Genomic DNA, 16,320 nt, shown 5'->3' with positions numbered 1-16,320 from the left:
CAGGCCAAAGAGAAGTTCAGCAAGCGTAAGGTATACATTTTTTATAAAGGCAATCAAGTTTAGAATTTCAACTTGGGATATTTGGGATACTTAATCAAATTCACGTAGAAACCACCTTCAGCAGAGGGGCATGATCCATACAAAATAACTTAGGGAATTTGTGTGGCCCCAAAAGGAAAGCAGCTTGAAAAATCAAAATTACAAAATCAAAAGATCTTTATTCAATAATTAAAAGAAGCATTCTATACCCCCAGGGAGAGATCCCCTCAGACAATCCAACAACAGCTAGAAATGAGTAAAAAGAATCTCTTTTCTCCCAATATAGATAGCTACTCTCAGTAAGTGAAGACTAGCAAAAATTTGGACTTCTCAGAAACAGTTTTTCTGGGTTTACTGTCTATGGTAGGCATTACAGAGGATCTCAAACCATATCTTTGAAAGCTGCAACACATTTTGCATCCTTTTTTTTTTTTTTCCATGTTTATTTTTGAGAGAACACACATGCGAGCAGAGAGAATCCCGAGCAGGATCTCTACACTGTCAGCACAGAGGCTGATGTGGGGGTTTGAACTCACAAACCATGAGATCATGACCTAAGCCAAAATTAAGAGTCAGATGCTTAACCATCTGAGCCACCAAGGTGCCCCCCTCCCTCCATTTTGTATCCTTACTGATGGTGGCCTGGTTGAACACCAGTGATGAAATGACAAGCATAATAAAGACTTTTTTCTGTATCTGGCTCTGCAGTTTTCAAGGCACTCTCACTTAGACCAACCAGTTTAATCCTCACAACATCCCTTGTGCGTAGGCAGGGCAAGGACTGTTGTTCTCATCCTTTTCCATAGGAGAAAACGAAGTGTCCAGTAGCAGCAATACAGGGGCACCAGAAGTAATGGCTGGTACCCAGATTTTCCCCTGCATCCTACAGATCATCTCTAGCTTTTACATGCCAGTAATAAAGGCAGCAAGGAGACTCAGTGGAAAGTGTATGGGCTTAGAGTCAATAGCGGTGTGTGGAGCTGGCTTATACTAGCATTGAGAGCACACTTAGATTTTCAAGGAGTTTGCCAGTAGTTTGTTAAATAAAGCCATTATTAAAAATTAAATTATATAAAACTTCAAAGTAAATAAAATTTAAGCAAAGATAATGTGTATTAAAAACTCACCACTTCCAAATTATTTTAATGTAGCTTATTATTATCTGTGCTCTTGAGGTTACCTGTCTTGTGTCTGTGTGGTGAAAATTCTCTGTAATGTGTTACTGCACATCTCTTCTCACTGCTCTATTCAGTGACTTCACTTTAGTGGCTTGAAATTGGCTATGAAAGGAGTATTTACACCATGGAAATCAGCAAGTGCCACCATTCAGGACTTAGCTTATCACTTTGTTGATTGTCTAGACGTAAGTGACAGAGAAACTGTCAATGCAGATTAAACTTTAAAAAGCATGTTGTGGGCACCTGGGCAGCTCACTTGGTTAAGTGTCTGGCTCTTGATTTCAGCTCAGGTCATGATCTCATGGATTGTGAGATTGAGCTCCATGTGGGGCTCTGAGCTGGGAGTAGAACACTCTTAAGGTTCTCTCTTAAGGGTCTCCCTCTGTCCCTCCCCTGATTGTGTGTGGGAGCATTCTCTCTCTCACTCAGTAACTAACTAACTAAATAATAAATAAATAAATAAATAAATAAATAAATAAAGACAAATACAAAGCATATTATGTCTATAGCTGTTACATGGTGACTGGTATACAACATCCAGTTCTGTGCTAGAGCTACTCAGATCATTGACAAAGTAAGTCCCCATACACGTTTGCTGTTTCAGTTTTATCTTAAATATTAACCAACAGGCATGTCAGAACTACATTTGGAAAAGCTGATTGTTACACATTTACCAGCATTCCACTGGTTCTCATCCACTGTGCCAACTGGGCCACTTACTGGCTCTGTGACCTTAAGCAAGTCATTTAAATTATTAGCCTCAATTTCATTCTCCATGTTCAAACCCCTTGGACATGGCAGGGATTTAGGGATGCTGACCCCTTGTACAGTTGAGAATCTGCCTATAACTTTTGATTCACCAAAAACTCAACTAATAGCCTACAGTTGATCAGAAGCCTTACCAATAACACAAAACACCTAGTAACACATATTTTGTATATTATATATATTATATACTGTATCATTACAACAAGCCAGAGAAAAGAAAATGTTAGTAAGAAAATTGTAAGGAAGGGGAAATACATTTATAGTACTGTACTGTAAAAATTCTGCGAAAAAGTGGACACACGCAGTTCAATCCCGTGTTGTTCAAAGGTCAAGTACACTTCTTCTCATTGTATTGTAAGATTTAGAATAGACGAGGCACCCTTGAATACCATGTCCTTTTTTCTTCTCACTGGTAGATCCTTCTCCCACTACAGTTTGTATATGGATAATGCTCTCTCAGTCTGTCTTGTAGTCTAGAGCACAGTGTCCCAATCTATGTGCCAGCACATGCTGGTATGTATTGAATGGGTTAGAGATGTGACACAGTATTGATCCCTTATGCCTTTGGAATATTCCAGTAAGGGTCAACTACTGAAACCTGAGACTGTCTTGTCTGGCCACAAGCAACCTCACTCAGGTACCCCTGTATGTCATAAAAACCATAATCTTCCAGGGCACCTGGGTGGCTCAGTCGGTTAAGTGTCCGACTTCGGCTCAGGTCATGATCTCACGGCTTGTGACCTTGAGCCCTGTATTGGGCTCTGCACTGGCAGCTCAGAGCCTGGAGCCTGCTTCAGATTCTATCTGTCTGTCTGTCTCTCTCTCTGCCCCTCCCCTACTCACACTCTGTCTCTGTCTCTGTCTCTCTCTCTCAAATAAACATTAAAAAAATAAAAAAAATAAGTAAAACATTAAAACAAACAAACCATTGTCTTTCTTATTTGTGTCATGATGTGAAAAAATTGGGAAGCACTGGCTTAAGGCATGGGTATGTGACATAATTCTAACCAACGGAACCCAGGGAAAAGGCTTGGGAGATGGATCTGGGAAAGATTACTCTCCCTAATAATAAGAGTCACCCAAGAGAAAATGCCTTCTTCAACCATAAGCTGTTACGTTTATGTCTGAGCCTGGAACTTCTGAGCCATCTGGCAAAGAATCAGTGTAACACGGAGGAGGTGAATGATGACAAAGGTTGGGTCCTGCACATTGTTGAGCCATTGAGCTCTCCCTGCAATTGCCTACCTTGGGAATCTATTTGGGGACAGGGGTGGATAATAAATATTTCTCATTGTTTAAGCCACTCTTATTTTTGTATTCAGTTATTTGTAGTTAAGAGCAGCTCAATACTGCAGAAGACCTGGACATCCTTGACACCTAGTAAGTACTTAATAAGGTGCTTGCTACCAAAATACATCCTTTGCCTTTAGAAAAGCTACAAGATGAGATGTATACTTATCTTATTCTTTAATAGTTGAAGGGTTTGTTCAGTATGTTGATTCATTTTTCATCTCTTTCTTGTTTCATAAAAGTGTTTCTAATTGGGTAGTAAAAGCAGTAATTGAAAAGTTAAGTCATTTAAAGCTTGAGAGGGATTGATAGAGATGTTGATATGCCTTTTCTTGAAAGCTCTAGACAAACTAGAGCTTTATCACATGAAGATATCACATGAAGAGCTTCTATCATGAAGGTAATAGAATGTCTTCATGTTCTGCAGAGTAGAGCTAGAGCCAATTCTTAGGAACTACGGAGAAGACAATTGTAATTCAATAGAAGGGGAAGGGAATGAATGTGGCCCAGAATATGCCAAGCTCCACATCAGGCCCCTATGGGTGTTATTTAATTCTTACAATAACTTTGCAAAAAAGTTACTTCCCCTTTCCTCCCACCTCTCATTTTACAGAAGAGGAAACTAAGGCTGAGAAAAAGAGCTCTTTTGCAGACCTAGGACCATCTGAGTCCAAAGTCCCTGCTTTTTCTGTTCCAGAAACTGATTGGGCCTTCTTGGGATGACTTTCTCCCTTCTTTAGGCCCTTTCTACTGCAGTTTCCCATCCAAGAAAAAAGAACCAGTCCCCAAATGGTGTCCTTACTGAAGATGTCTTGGGAGAGGAATTACACAGCATGTTACACAGCAAAATATTTCTCATGCTCCATATAAAATCATAACTTTTCTTAGAGTTTTGCTTCCAACTGTCACCAATTCCATTCTCCTGCTCTTTCCATTCAAGGAAAACTTCTCTCTTCCCTTCGTGGAAGACTCTCTCCTTTCTTTTTGGCTTATTATTTATAAAACCCACTTAATAAGATAAAAGCCAGCATAACGGCCTTTGACCCCCACTCAGGGGGTCCTTGGAGAACATTCTCAACCTGTTATTGGTACAAACATGGCAGAGGCCTCTTTGTAGAGAAGCAGCCCATAGAAGGAAGAATTCAGATTAGCATCAGAGACTGAAAACTCTAGGGGTACCTGGGTGGCTCAGTCTTCAACTTTGGCTTAGGTCATGATCTTGCAGTTTGTGAGTTCTAGCCCCACGTCAGGCTCTGTGCATGAAAAAAAAAAAAAGAGATAGAGAGAGAGAGATAGAGAGAGAGACATACAGAGAAGGAGAGAGAGAGAGAGAGAGAGAGAGAGAGAGAGAGAGAACTCTAGAGTCTATGGTAGAGGCCAGACAGATCCATAAGTGTGAGATCAGGCTGGGTATGACCCAACAGGCCATGGTGAAAACTGTGGAGGAGGAGAGCATATTTATTCATTTTGAAGATATTCAAAACAATAATTTTTAAATACTTTAAACATATTAGAGCCAAAGAGGATATCCCAAAGTCTATCTCTGCTCTATCTTGTGGACAAGTTATTAACCTCTCTTAGCCTTGGTTTCTTCATCAGGACATGGAATAATCGCCTTGCAGAAACAGATGAGATCTTGCACAGAAAGAACCTACCACATTGCCTGATACCATGGTGTGCAGACACACAAGAAAATGTAACTGTTACTTTAAAGCACATAATGTGATATTTTTAATAATAATACATTGTAAATGATTTGACACCTGCTGTGCAATATTTTATCTCTTCCATAGGCCTAGTTAGGTTCATATAGACTTGTCCCTTGCAGGGCTAAAACTGTTCTCTTGAAGGTTTGTTTTGACTTCTAGCCCTTTGGCTTACTGAGGCCTGCTGGAGTATTCTGCCAATCCCACCACTGCTGACCCTTTTTATGTGAGTTTCACTTCATGTCATCTATACCAGAGGTAACCATTTGGTTCTGAACCTAAACCCTGGATTGTTCTTCTTATATTGCTTTAAAAGACTGACTCCAAACCCTAGATTTTATGTATGTGTGTGTGTGTGTGTATGAAACTATATAACTATATGTTATATATATAAAACTATATGTATATATATATAGAATATATAACATATATTATGTTATAGTATTTGTAATTTTTATACTATAGACTTGAGTCACCATGCATTTTATTTAATCAATAGATATTGAGTACCTTGAAAATGCCAGCTACTGCTCTAGAGGCTAGAGGGGCTCTTTTTTTTTTTTTTTTTTCGACTGAACCCCCAGGCACCCACCTAGAGGGATCTTATGGTGAAGAGGAGGGGCAGTTTTCATAGACCTTACTTGGGATTAATACAAAACAAACAAGTTCATTACAGAGGAATAAATAATGGATGTGGAGCAAAGTATGATGTAGGCAAGTAGTATGGGAGAGGGGGCAAAGGAGAGGTTACTTTATACCAATTGGTGAAAGAAATCCTGTTAGAGGAGGTGGCAGCTGGGCAGGCCTGAATCACAGAGGAAGCCACCATGTAAAAATCTAAGGGAAGACCCAAGCAAGAGCAAAGGCCCTGGGGTGGGAGTGATCTTGACATGTCAAGGAACAGACAGAACTCAGGGATGTCTGGGGCACAGTCAAGGCGGGAAAGAGTGCTATGTAGTCAGGGTACCTATAGGCCACAGTTAAGGATTTTGATTTTATTTTAAGTGTGATGGAAAACCGCTGGAGGTTTTTATGCAGGGGGATGATGTGATCTGATTTGCGTTTTGCTCTGGTTGCAATATGGAGAAGAGATTTTAGAAAAGCAAAAGTGGAAGTAGAAAAATCCTTTCATGTCAGTTTCATAAATCCTTAAAGAGGAAGTGAAATTAGTTTCAGCTTTAAATGGCATAGAATGATTACATTTTGGTGATAGGAATATGGTCTTTTAGAGAGCTCTTGTTACTGGAGCTTATGTTTTCATTTTCTGAGAACTATACTTAGATATTTTTGCCAATGACTCATCATGTAACCTTTCTTGGTAAGTATAGTGAAATGTTGCAAGAAGTACCTTGTAGGAAAGGCCAAATTAAGAGTAGGTAACACAGACATCCATTTAAGTGGTTCAATTTCAGGTGAATACTTAGTGCCCTCAAAAATATTCTCCAAGAACCTCATTACCCTCTCTCTCTCCCCTTGATACTCTCCCAACACACATCTGAAGGCTGAAGACTAAAATTCGACTGGGGCGCCTGGGTGGCGCAGTCGGTTAAGCGTCCGACTTCAGCCAGGTCACGATCTCGCGGTCCGTGAGTTTGAGCCCCGCGTCAGGCTCTGGGCTGATGGCTCGGAGCCTGGAGCCTGTTTCCGATTCTGTGTCTCCCTCTCTCTCTGCCCCTCCCCCGTTCATGCTCTGTCTCTCTCTGTCCCAAAATAAATAAAAAAAAATAATAAATAAAAAAAATAAATAAAATTCGACTAATTATTTATACCTTGTGCTATCCAGTGAGAATGATAGTTTAGGTGTCCTTACCTACGGCGGACATTTACATCTTAATATGAAAGTTTTTAGATCTTTTGAATAGTCAAATTTTAATACTTGGGAAGCAAGTTCCATGGACATGCATTAGTGGGAGAGGGGAAAAGAAATTTACAAAGGAATTTGGCAAAGACCTCAATAAAATTAAAGATGAATTCTACTTCTTCCATAGCCATACCTAGTTTCAGTCTTGCTCATGGACCAATGAAAGAAATACAAACACTTCACATGTTTAATCTTATTTACTACGAGTTTTCTTCCTTTAATTTAATGGTCATATATAGGTAGTTTTCAAAGTAAACCTAGAATAGGCCCTTGGAAAAGGATCATGACTAATTTTACGCTTAATAATCTTATAACTTGTACATTATAGATACCCAAGAAATATTTCATAATAAAAATTATTATGGCTATTATATTACAATTGTAGTCTATATACAGATTCTACAGACTAGAATCTGTAGTCTCTGCATTGATGACCAAACAACAATTTCTGCCTATAGTGCCAAATTCAGCCTGTGCACTAGATGGCATAAATCATAAGCATCTACTACTGGGAAAATAATCCATCATTCCAAACTAAGTACAGATGAAGATCCTATGTGTCAAATCCATTAAACATGGAAAAGGATACAAATAATAGTTGATGTAATGTAGCACAAACCTCCAATTTACCAGACTCTGATATATGTCATATCCATTCTATTAGAAATACCTGTTAGAAATAATTTGTTATTTAAATTATATTTTATAGAAATCATAAGTTCTTGAAATAAATATTTAATAAAATATGTGAATGAATCTTTAGTTCTAAAGAGCCATATGTACGTGTCCTGGGGAGGGGTCAGTAAAATTACTGACCTTTATCCAAGTAGGCAAGACATACAAAACTCTTTTGTGTTGTCAATCACAACAAAAGCACGGAAAGGTTAAAGGGAACAATGTGAGTACTTGAAACATGGGATGCCAAAAAAAAATCTTGGCCTGATATAAAATACCAGTGATTTATATGGCCTGGTGAGTCATGTGTATCATATCTGGGTTATGTACCCATAAACATTGCCTTAAAGGCAGTTAGACTATTTGGATTGTCATCACTAAAGTCATCATCACATGTCAGTCCTGCGTGAATTCAAAAGCAAAAGCTAAAATACAGAAACACATGGAACTGATAACAAATAAAATTTCTGCTTCCTACGCCTAGATTCCCAAAAGCAATGTTACAAAAGGGTGTTTAAAAGTCCATGATATGCTCCTTGTAATTCTATCTAAGTTGGATTAGATACATCCTTTTTGGTTATTAATATTTGTCTGAAGGCTGTTAAGGACAAGAACTTTCACTGACTGGATAAAATGCTCTAGAAGACATAAATCACAACCCCCACACCTATGGAAAGAATTGTTAGTCAAACACCAAGTTCAAAATAAAAAACACAGTATGTGTCAAATCCCATTAAACATAGCAAGAGATAAAAATAATGACTACCATTTATTGGGCACTTCCTTTTTTGCTAGAATCTTTATCTCTGCACTATCTAATTGAATCTCAACAATATTCCTTCAAGGTAGCTGTCATTACTGTATTTCACAGATGAGAAATGGAAGCTCAGAAGGCTTAAGTCACTTGTCCAAATTCACAGAGCAAGTGAGTGGATAGAATGTGAATCCCATGTGACTCCAACTTTTGCTGTTTTTTATAACATGAAACTACAGTTTAAAATATAATCTTGGCATCTATTAAGACATCAGGTTATACAAGGACCCTCTGGCCTGGGGAATCAGAACCCAGGGTTTCAGTCTTGGCTCTGATGCTATGCCACCAAGTGCAACTTAGGCAAGTCATTTCATCTTTTTTGAATTTCAAATTTTCACATATGTAAAAGGAAGGTGTTGAATCCAATAATCTTTACAGTTCCTTCCATCTTTAACATTCCACTACTCTAGCAATGAAATTGGAACTGGACTCTGGAATTGGGCTTCTATCTCTTCCATATTCTGGTAACAGTAATGCACATTTCTTAAGAAGGAACTGCTTCTTCCTCACAGTATAATTCCTTTATTTGACCCCAGAATCTGGTGAAGGGTTGGACACATGACCTACGTGGACAAATTGGAGTAAATCCTAGGAATTGTTTGGGAGTCCTTAGAGGAAAGCCATCCTGTTCCTCTATGATTGTTAGCAGGAAGAATGATGAGAGTTTAGAGCTTCTAGGGGCATGTACAGAGATAGCCCCTTCTCTGGATTGTTTAGTTTCTAGAGGCAATGAATTCTCTGTTTTGTTAAACCGATTTAAATGGGAATTTTCTCTGGCTCCTAGAGTCACAATAGGGCTACTCCTTGAAGGATAGGTTGGATTTGCATTTGGAGGGGACTTTTCAGAGGGGAAAGTTTTGAGATGGGCATGACTGTCTTAACTGGATTGGAAGCTAAGTGTGAAGAGGCAATTAGATACCAGGAATGAAAAGTATGAGACTGAATTGTCAAAGACATTGTAAGCCTCCGGGAGGACTTTAGCCTTGGACGGTTAGGTCAGATTTTATTTTTCAAAAAAGACCCTTATCAGGGGCACCTGGGTGGCTCAGTTGGTTAAGCATCCAACTTTGCTCGGGTCATGATCTCGTGGTTCATGGGTTTGAGCTCTGCATCAGACTCTGTGCTGACAGTGGGGAGCCTGCTTGGGATATTCTCATTCTCTCTCTCTCTCTCTCTCTCTCTCTCCCCCCCTCTCAAAATAAATACCCCCCTCCAAAAGGACCCTTATCATATTTCTAGGTCTAGGTCTACCTCTCCTCTTCCAAACCTTGCCATTCTTCCATCAAAAGATGGGAGACGATTTATATCTTTTCCCATTGATCTCAGGTAAGTCTTTATTTTTTCTATTTTTATTTATTTTTTATGTTTATTTATTTTTGAGAGAGAGAGAGACAGAGCGTGAGCGGGGTGTTGCAGGATTTTTTACCACAATACCCGGGATTCATTGTCTCGCCGCTTCAAAGAATGAAGAGGTGGACACAAAATGAGCAGTAGGCAAAAGTTTATTAAGAGTATAAGATTAAAAAGGAAGAATAATAGGAAAGCTCTCTGTATAGAAAGGGCACATTCAAAAGTGAATGCCCAAGACTATAGGCAAGGGTCCTTGCTTTATAAGGTTCTGGTCAGCCCCCCTTGTTCCTTCTCAGGATCCACCCTTATTGCCTTGATAGCTCTAAGTGCTGGGCTGTCCATTCCTGATTGGCTCATTTTCATTGTATGAGGAGTGGTCTATGGCCACACTTAGGTCTTTCTCAAATTCCTGAGGGAAACCTGAGGGGGAGTAGGTGGGATCTGTTACATTCTTTTTTTTTTTTTTAAATTTTTTTTTTTTCAACGTTTTTTTTTGTTTTTTTTTTTTATTTATTTTTGCGACAGAGAGAGACAGAGCATGAACGGGGGAGGGGCAGAGAGAGAGGGAGATACAGAATCGGAAACAGGCTCCAGGCTCCGAGCCATCAGCCCAGAGCCTGACGCGGGGCTCGAACTCACGGACCGTGAGATCATGACCTGGCTGAAGTCGGACGCTCAACCGACTGCGCCACCCAGGCGCCCCATCTGTTACATTCTTAAGAGGAACCTTAAGCCTGAGGGAGTTTGGTGTGGTCCAACACTCCCAGCATTGTTCCAAAATATGTGTTTTTTCCCCACCCAGGGACCTCAGGTTCTAATCCTTCCCTCTCTGCCTATTTTATCCTCTTTTCCTATTACAGGGAGAGGGGCAAACAGAGAAGGAGACATAGAATCTGAAGCAGGCTCCAAGTTCTGAGCTGTCAGCACAGAGCCCAATGCAGGGCCTGAACTCACAAACTGTGAGATCATGACCTGAGCCAAGGTCAGATACTTAACCGACTGAGCCACCCAGGCACCTCTGATCTTAGGTAAGTCTTTAAAACTGCCTCAACCAATAGAATATGATTGACACAACACCGCATCACTCCCACAGCTAGGTCTTAAAAGGCAATATGGTTTCCATATGGTTTTCTCTCTTTCAGAACATTTGCCCTTGAAACCATACTACCATGTTGTGAGTAGAAGCCATGTGTAGGTGTTTTAGTTGACAACCTGTGCAATAAAGAATTTGGCCTTTCTCCCCAGTTCCTGGGAAGCAGCCCTTAAAACCTTGGAATGTCCCAAGTGATAGGAGTATCTTTGTTATTCATCCTGTTCCCTGATAGTTTATGCTGAGAGGCTGACTAATGTGGGACCTTAGGTAATTCAAACAAATGTGATGACTCAAGATAGAAGATGCCTATGCCTGAAAGACCAGTCATGTGACTAGAAGTTTGGGGCTTTGAACTGGGTGATATTAACCCAACTTATGAGATGGGGGTGGGGGTGGGGGTGCGCCAGCTGGAGACTGAGTCACATGGTCAGCGATTTAGTCAATTATGTCTATGTAATGGAACCCTAATTAAAACTCTGGACACTGTGGGGCACCTGGGTAGCTCTGTCGGTTAAGCATCCAACTTTGGCTCAGGTCATGAACTTTCAGTTCGTGATTTCGCATCCCCCATCAGGCTCTGTGCTGACAGCTCAGAGCCTGGAACCTGCTTCCGAATCTGTGTCTCCCTCGCTCTCTGCCCCTCCCCCGCTGGCGCTCTGTCTCTCTGTCTCTCTCTCTCTCAAAAATAAATAAAAACTTAACAAAAATAAAAACACAACACAAAACAAAAAAACCTCAGGACACTGAAGTTTGGGTAAGCTTCCATGGTGGACAATATTCTGTATATTATCATATATCGATGTGCTAGGAGAGTGACATGCTGTAGCTCCACAGGGAAAGGACAAAGGAAGCTTCATATCCGGAACCCTCCCAGACCTCACCTCATTTGTCTCTCCCTTTGGTTAGTTCTGATTTGTACCCTTTAAATTAATCATAAGAATAGCACTTTCCTGAGTTCTATAAGTTATACAAATCAATGATCTAACCTGAGGAGTACTGAGAACCTCTGAATTTAGACAGCTGGTCAGAAGTGAAGGTGGCCTAAAGACCCCAAACATGTGGCTGGTGTCTGAGGTGAGGGAAATCTTGTGGATGACTGTGCACTTAACCTGTGCATTTTGGCCCAACTCTGGGTAGTTGGTGTCAGAAGTCATTGCACAGCCCCAGCTAAGGTCCAAGCTAACTGCAAGCATCAGCCATCAGTCATGAATAAGACTTCATCTGACTTCAGTACACAGTCATCAAGTTATCCCTAGACTTTGGGTCTTCCAGTTGATGCCCTAGACAATGTGGGCCAGAGAGAAATCATCCCCACTCCATCTGGTCCAAATTCCTGTCCCACAGATCCATTAACATAATAAATAATTATTTTATACTACTACATATTAAGGAGATTTATTACAGAGTGGATGACAACCGGAATGTATTTTTGTACCTGGGAGTGGGATGGAATTGTAACAATATGTAAAACATGAGGCAGTGGCTTTCTGACCAAGTGGAAGACAGAAGGTGAAAAGTTGAGGAAAGTTAGTGAAGAAAGTTGTTTGTAGTGTGAAGGGGCAGGGACAGAGGATAGATTTCAGGCAGAAATAACATTAAAAAAAATTTTTTTTTTCATTTTTAGAGAGAGAGAGCATGTGTGAGTGAGGGAAGGGCAGAGGGAGAGAGAGAAAGAGAGAGATAGTGAAAGAGAATCCTAAGCAGGCTCCTCACTCAGCACAGAGCCCAATGCAGGGCTCAATCCCACAACCCTGGGATCATGACCTGGGCCAAAATTAAGAGTCAGACACTCAACTGACTGAGCCACCCAAGCACGCCAAGCAGAAATAACATTTTGCACACAATATTGGGCAAAAACATATGAAGTTATCAAGCAATTTCAAATAATTTAATAGTGCCTGGTTATTTTGTTTGGAAAGGAGAGTAATGCAGTAAAAAATTATGAGGGAGAGGTGGGCCTCAGCTTAGGAACTGAGGTGCCTATATGCTATATTGAAGTTTTATAGAAGGACACCGGTAAGCCATGCAAGATTCAATAGGGAAATGATAGGATTTGATAAGCCTTTTGGAAGGATGAGCTGGAGGAAATTTGGAATCTGGGCTGGAAAGCAGTGATCTCAGAGGTTTAACATTATGCACACAGTTGGAAGTCGCTGTAGGGTTTATCGACATCTAAAAACATATTAGAAACGACAGGGTCATTTTGAAAAGCTAGTTGCATCCATTCCTGTAGTAATCATGACAAACCCAGTGTGACTGGCAGCCAGAATAAGGGAAAAGGGGGTAGGTGGTCATAAAGCAATAGAACAGGAGGATCCATAGCATCTAAAGTAGACAGCCTTCTAAGATGGCCACAATGATCCCCACCTCCTGCTATCCACATCACATTGTAATTCCTTCCCCTTGAGTGTGGGCTGGACCTAGTGAGTCCTTTCTAACAAACAGAATGTGACAAAAGTAATGATGTTACTTCCAAGATTAAGTTGCAAATGACTGTGGTTTCTGTCTTGCTGGAACTCTCTCTTTCCATTCCAGCTTGTTTGTGCTGATGAAGGAAGCTGGCATGATGTGAGCTGTCTTCTCCACAGAGAGGTCCATTTGTCTGGGACCTAGAGGCTGCCTCCAGCCAAGAGCAAGTGAGGAACTGAGGCCCTTGGTCCAACAGCCTGGGAGAAACTGAATCCTGCCAACAAGAGCATGAATGAGCTTGGAAGGGGATCCATCCCCAGTTGAGCCTTCAGGTCACAGCAGCTCTGGCCAACACTTTGATTGTACACTGTGCCAGAGGACCCTTGAGGAACCTTGAGCCAGAAAACCCAGCTAAGCCACCCCCAGATAACTGACCAGAAATTGTGAGGTATCATGTGTTTGTTGCTTTAAGCCACAAAGGTTTGGGGGTAATTTGAAAGCAACAATAGATAACTAATATAGCATTGAAGCCCATGATTTCTACTCTACCCCTAGCAATATTACAATGATACTTAAAAATTTTTTTGCAACATAGTTCTTTATACATCCCTAAATATATATGGTACATTTGCTTCAAGTTATGGTGAATAAAAACAGGTTTCATCTTGAAACATTTTTGAAAATTTAACATCTTAAAGAAATTTTTTTAAATGTTTACTTATTTTTGAGAGAGAGAGAAACAGAGTACAAGCAGGGGAGGGGCAGAGAGAGAGGCAAACACAGAATCCAAAGCAGGCTCCAGGCTCTGAGCTGTCAGCACAGAGCCCGACATGGGGCTCAAACTCAGGAACTGTGAGATCATGACCTGAGCCATAGTCGTAGCTTAACCGACTGAGCCACCCAAGCGCCCCTAAAATTTAACATCTTTTGGAGTGATTAGAGAAATCCTGTAATGTCCCAAGCCCAGGAAGTCTACAATTTTGGAAACTGGAATGGGTTAGGAAAGATTATATTCTCTTGTTTTCCAAAGACATTCAAATACTAGCAAGTTTATTCCAAATGTATTACTAATAGTTTTCTTAATTGAAAACTAGAGTGTACAGAGGGCAGTCTGCAAGCTGCAATAGGCCTAAAGAGTCCAGAATTGTAAATAGGGAGGGTGTGGACCATTAACATCTTACAATTATAATTCTTTAATTCTGTGTGTGTGTGTGTGTGTGTGTGTGTGTGTGTGTGTGTGTGTGTATTTTAAAGCAAATACTCTCACAGTGTGGTGAACAGAATAATGGCTCCACCAAAATGTTCGCCTCTAATCCCTGGAACGTGCAAATATGTTACGTTACATGGCAAAAGGAACTTTGCAAATGTTATTAAATTAAGAATATTGAGAGGGCGCCTGGGTGGCTCAGTCGGTTGAGTGACCGTCATGACCTCGCGGTCTGTAAGTTTGAGCCCTGAGTGGGGCTCTGTGCTGACAGCTCAGAGCCTGGAGCCTGCTTCTGATTCTGTGTCTCCCTCTCTCTCTCTCTGCCCCTCCCCCACTCATGCTCTGTCTCTCTCTGTCAAAAATAAATAAACATTAAGAAAAAAAAAAGAATATGGAGGTGGGGGGGGTGCCTGTGTTGCTCAGTTGGCTGAGAGTCTAACTCTTGATTTTGGCTCAGGCTGTGATCTCACAGTTCGTGGATTTGAGCTCTACATAGGACTCCTCACTGGCAATGCAAGTCTGATCAGGATTCTCTCTCTGCTCCCCACCCCAATTCAACAGATAAACTTTAAAAAAAAAAAAAAGGATATTGAGATAGGAAGATTATCATGGATAGCCTGAGGTCTAGTGTAATCATAAGTGTCCTTGTAGGAGTGAATCAGGAGGAGCAGAGTCAGAGAAGGATGTGATGATGGAAGCAGAAGTCAGAATGATATGAAGAAAGGGTCACGCGTATCTCTAGAAGAGGGAAAAGGCAAGCAAACGGATTCCTCCCTAGAGCTTCCAGAAGGAACATGGTGCTGTAGGGAGATCTTACAATTTCTGATCTCCAGAACTGTAAGATAATACATTTACACTGTTTGAAGCCATTGAGTTTCTGATAACTTGCAATAGTAAAGCAAATTTGCAATTTGTAAAGCAGCAACAGGAAGCTAGTGCATATACTTTACTTCTTTCGGATCTAAATTTGCTTCTTATTGTAATCAGGCTATATTTTCAAATCTAATTAAATAATGGCATTTTATTACAGAAAACCAGCTGACTATCAAAATCATTTGGAAAACTTTTAAAAAATACACTTCCCTAAGCGTCATCCCCAGGGATTCTAAGGTGGGAATTATTGCTACAGAATGAGTATGGCTAGAAGGGAGAGCCCCCTCTAATGGGGTGGGTGGTTAAAGTGTAAATGGCAACTTTAAGCCCATTTATGGTTAAGATATATTTTTAATGAGACTTTTACGATCAGACTATTTTTTAAACCTATTTTTTAATCCTAGGTTTCCTTTTCCAGCATTCAAAGATTTCCCTTCTGATGATCTCCGATGAATGAACTTGGCTGCAAGCATTGCAGAGAGAACCTGATTGCAATCCAGTGATGGTAAAACAAAACAAAAACCAAAACCAAAAACCCTTTATGGGACTGAATAGGTACTGACACAGATATACCAGCACCACAGTGGGTAGAAGATTGTATTAGTGCCCTGGGGCTCCCATAATAAAGTACCACAAACTGGCTGGCTTATTGTATTACAGTTTGAGGGCCACAGTCCAAAATCAAGATGTCAGCAGGACCATGCTCCCTCTGAAAGCACGAGGGAGGCATCTGTTCTGGGTCTCTTTCCTAGCTTTGACAGCTTGGTTTGTGGCAGCATAGCTAAAATCTTCACATGGCATTCTCCCTGTGTGTGTCTGTCTCCAAATTCCCCCTCTTTATAAGGACACCAGTCATACTGGAATAGGGGCCCACCCTATTTCAGCATGACCTCAACTTAAGTCCTTACATCTGCAAAGACCCTATTTCCATAGAAGGTCATATTTTACAATACTGAGGGCTAGGACTTCAACATATGAATTTGGGCAGGACACAATTTGACTCAAAACAGGGATGTAGGTCCTGGGAGACTGAAAACAAGGCTTGTCAAGGAGATGG

Source organism: Neofelis nebulosa, chromosome 7, assembly GCF_028018385.1.
Source record: "Neofelis nebulosa isolate mNeoNeb1 chromosome 7, mNeoNeb1.pri, whole genome shotgun sequence".
In the NCBI taxonomy this organism is placed as follows: domain Eukaryota; kingdom Metazoa; phylum Chordata; class Mammalia; order Carnivora; family Felidae; genus Neofelis; species Neofelis nebulosa.
Note: the sequence above shows the minus strand (reverse complement) of the source record.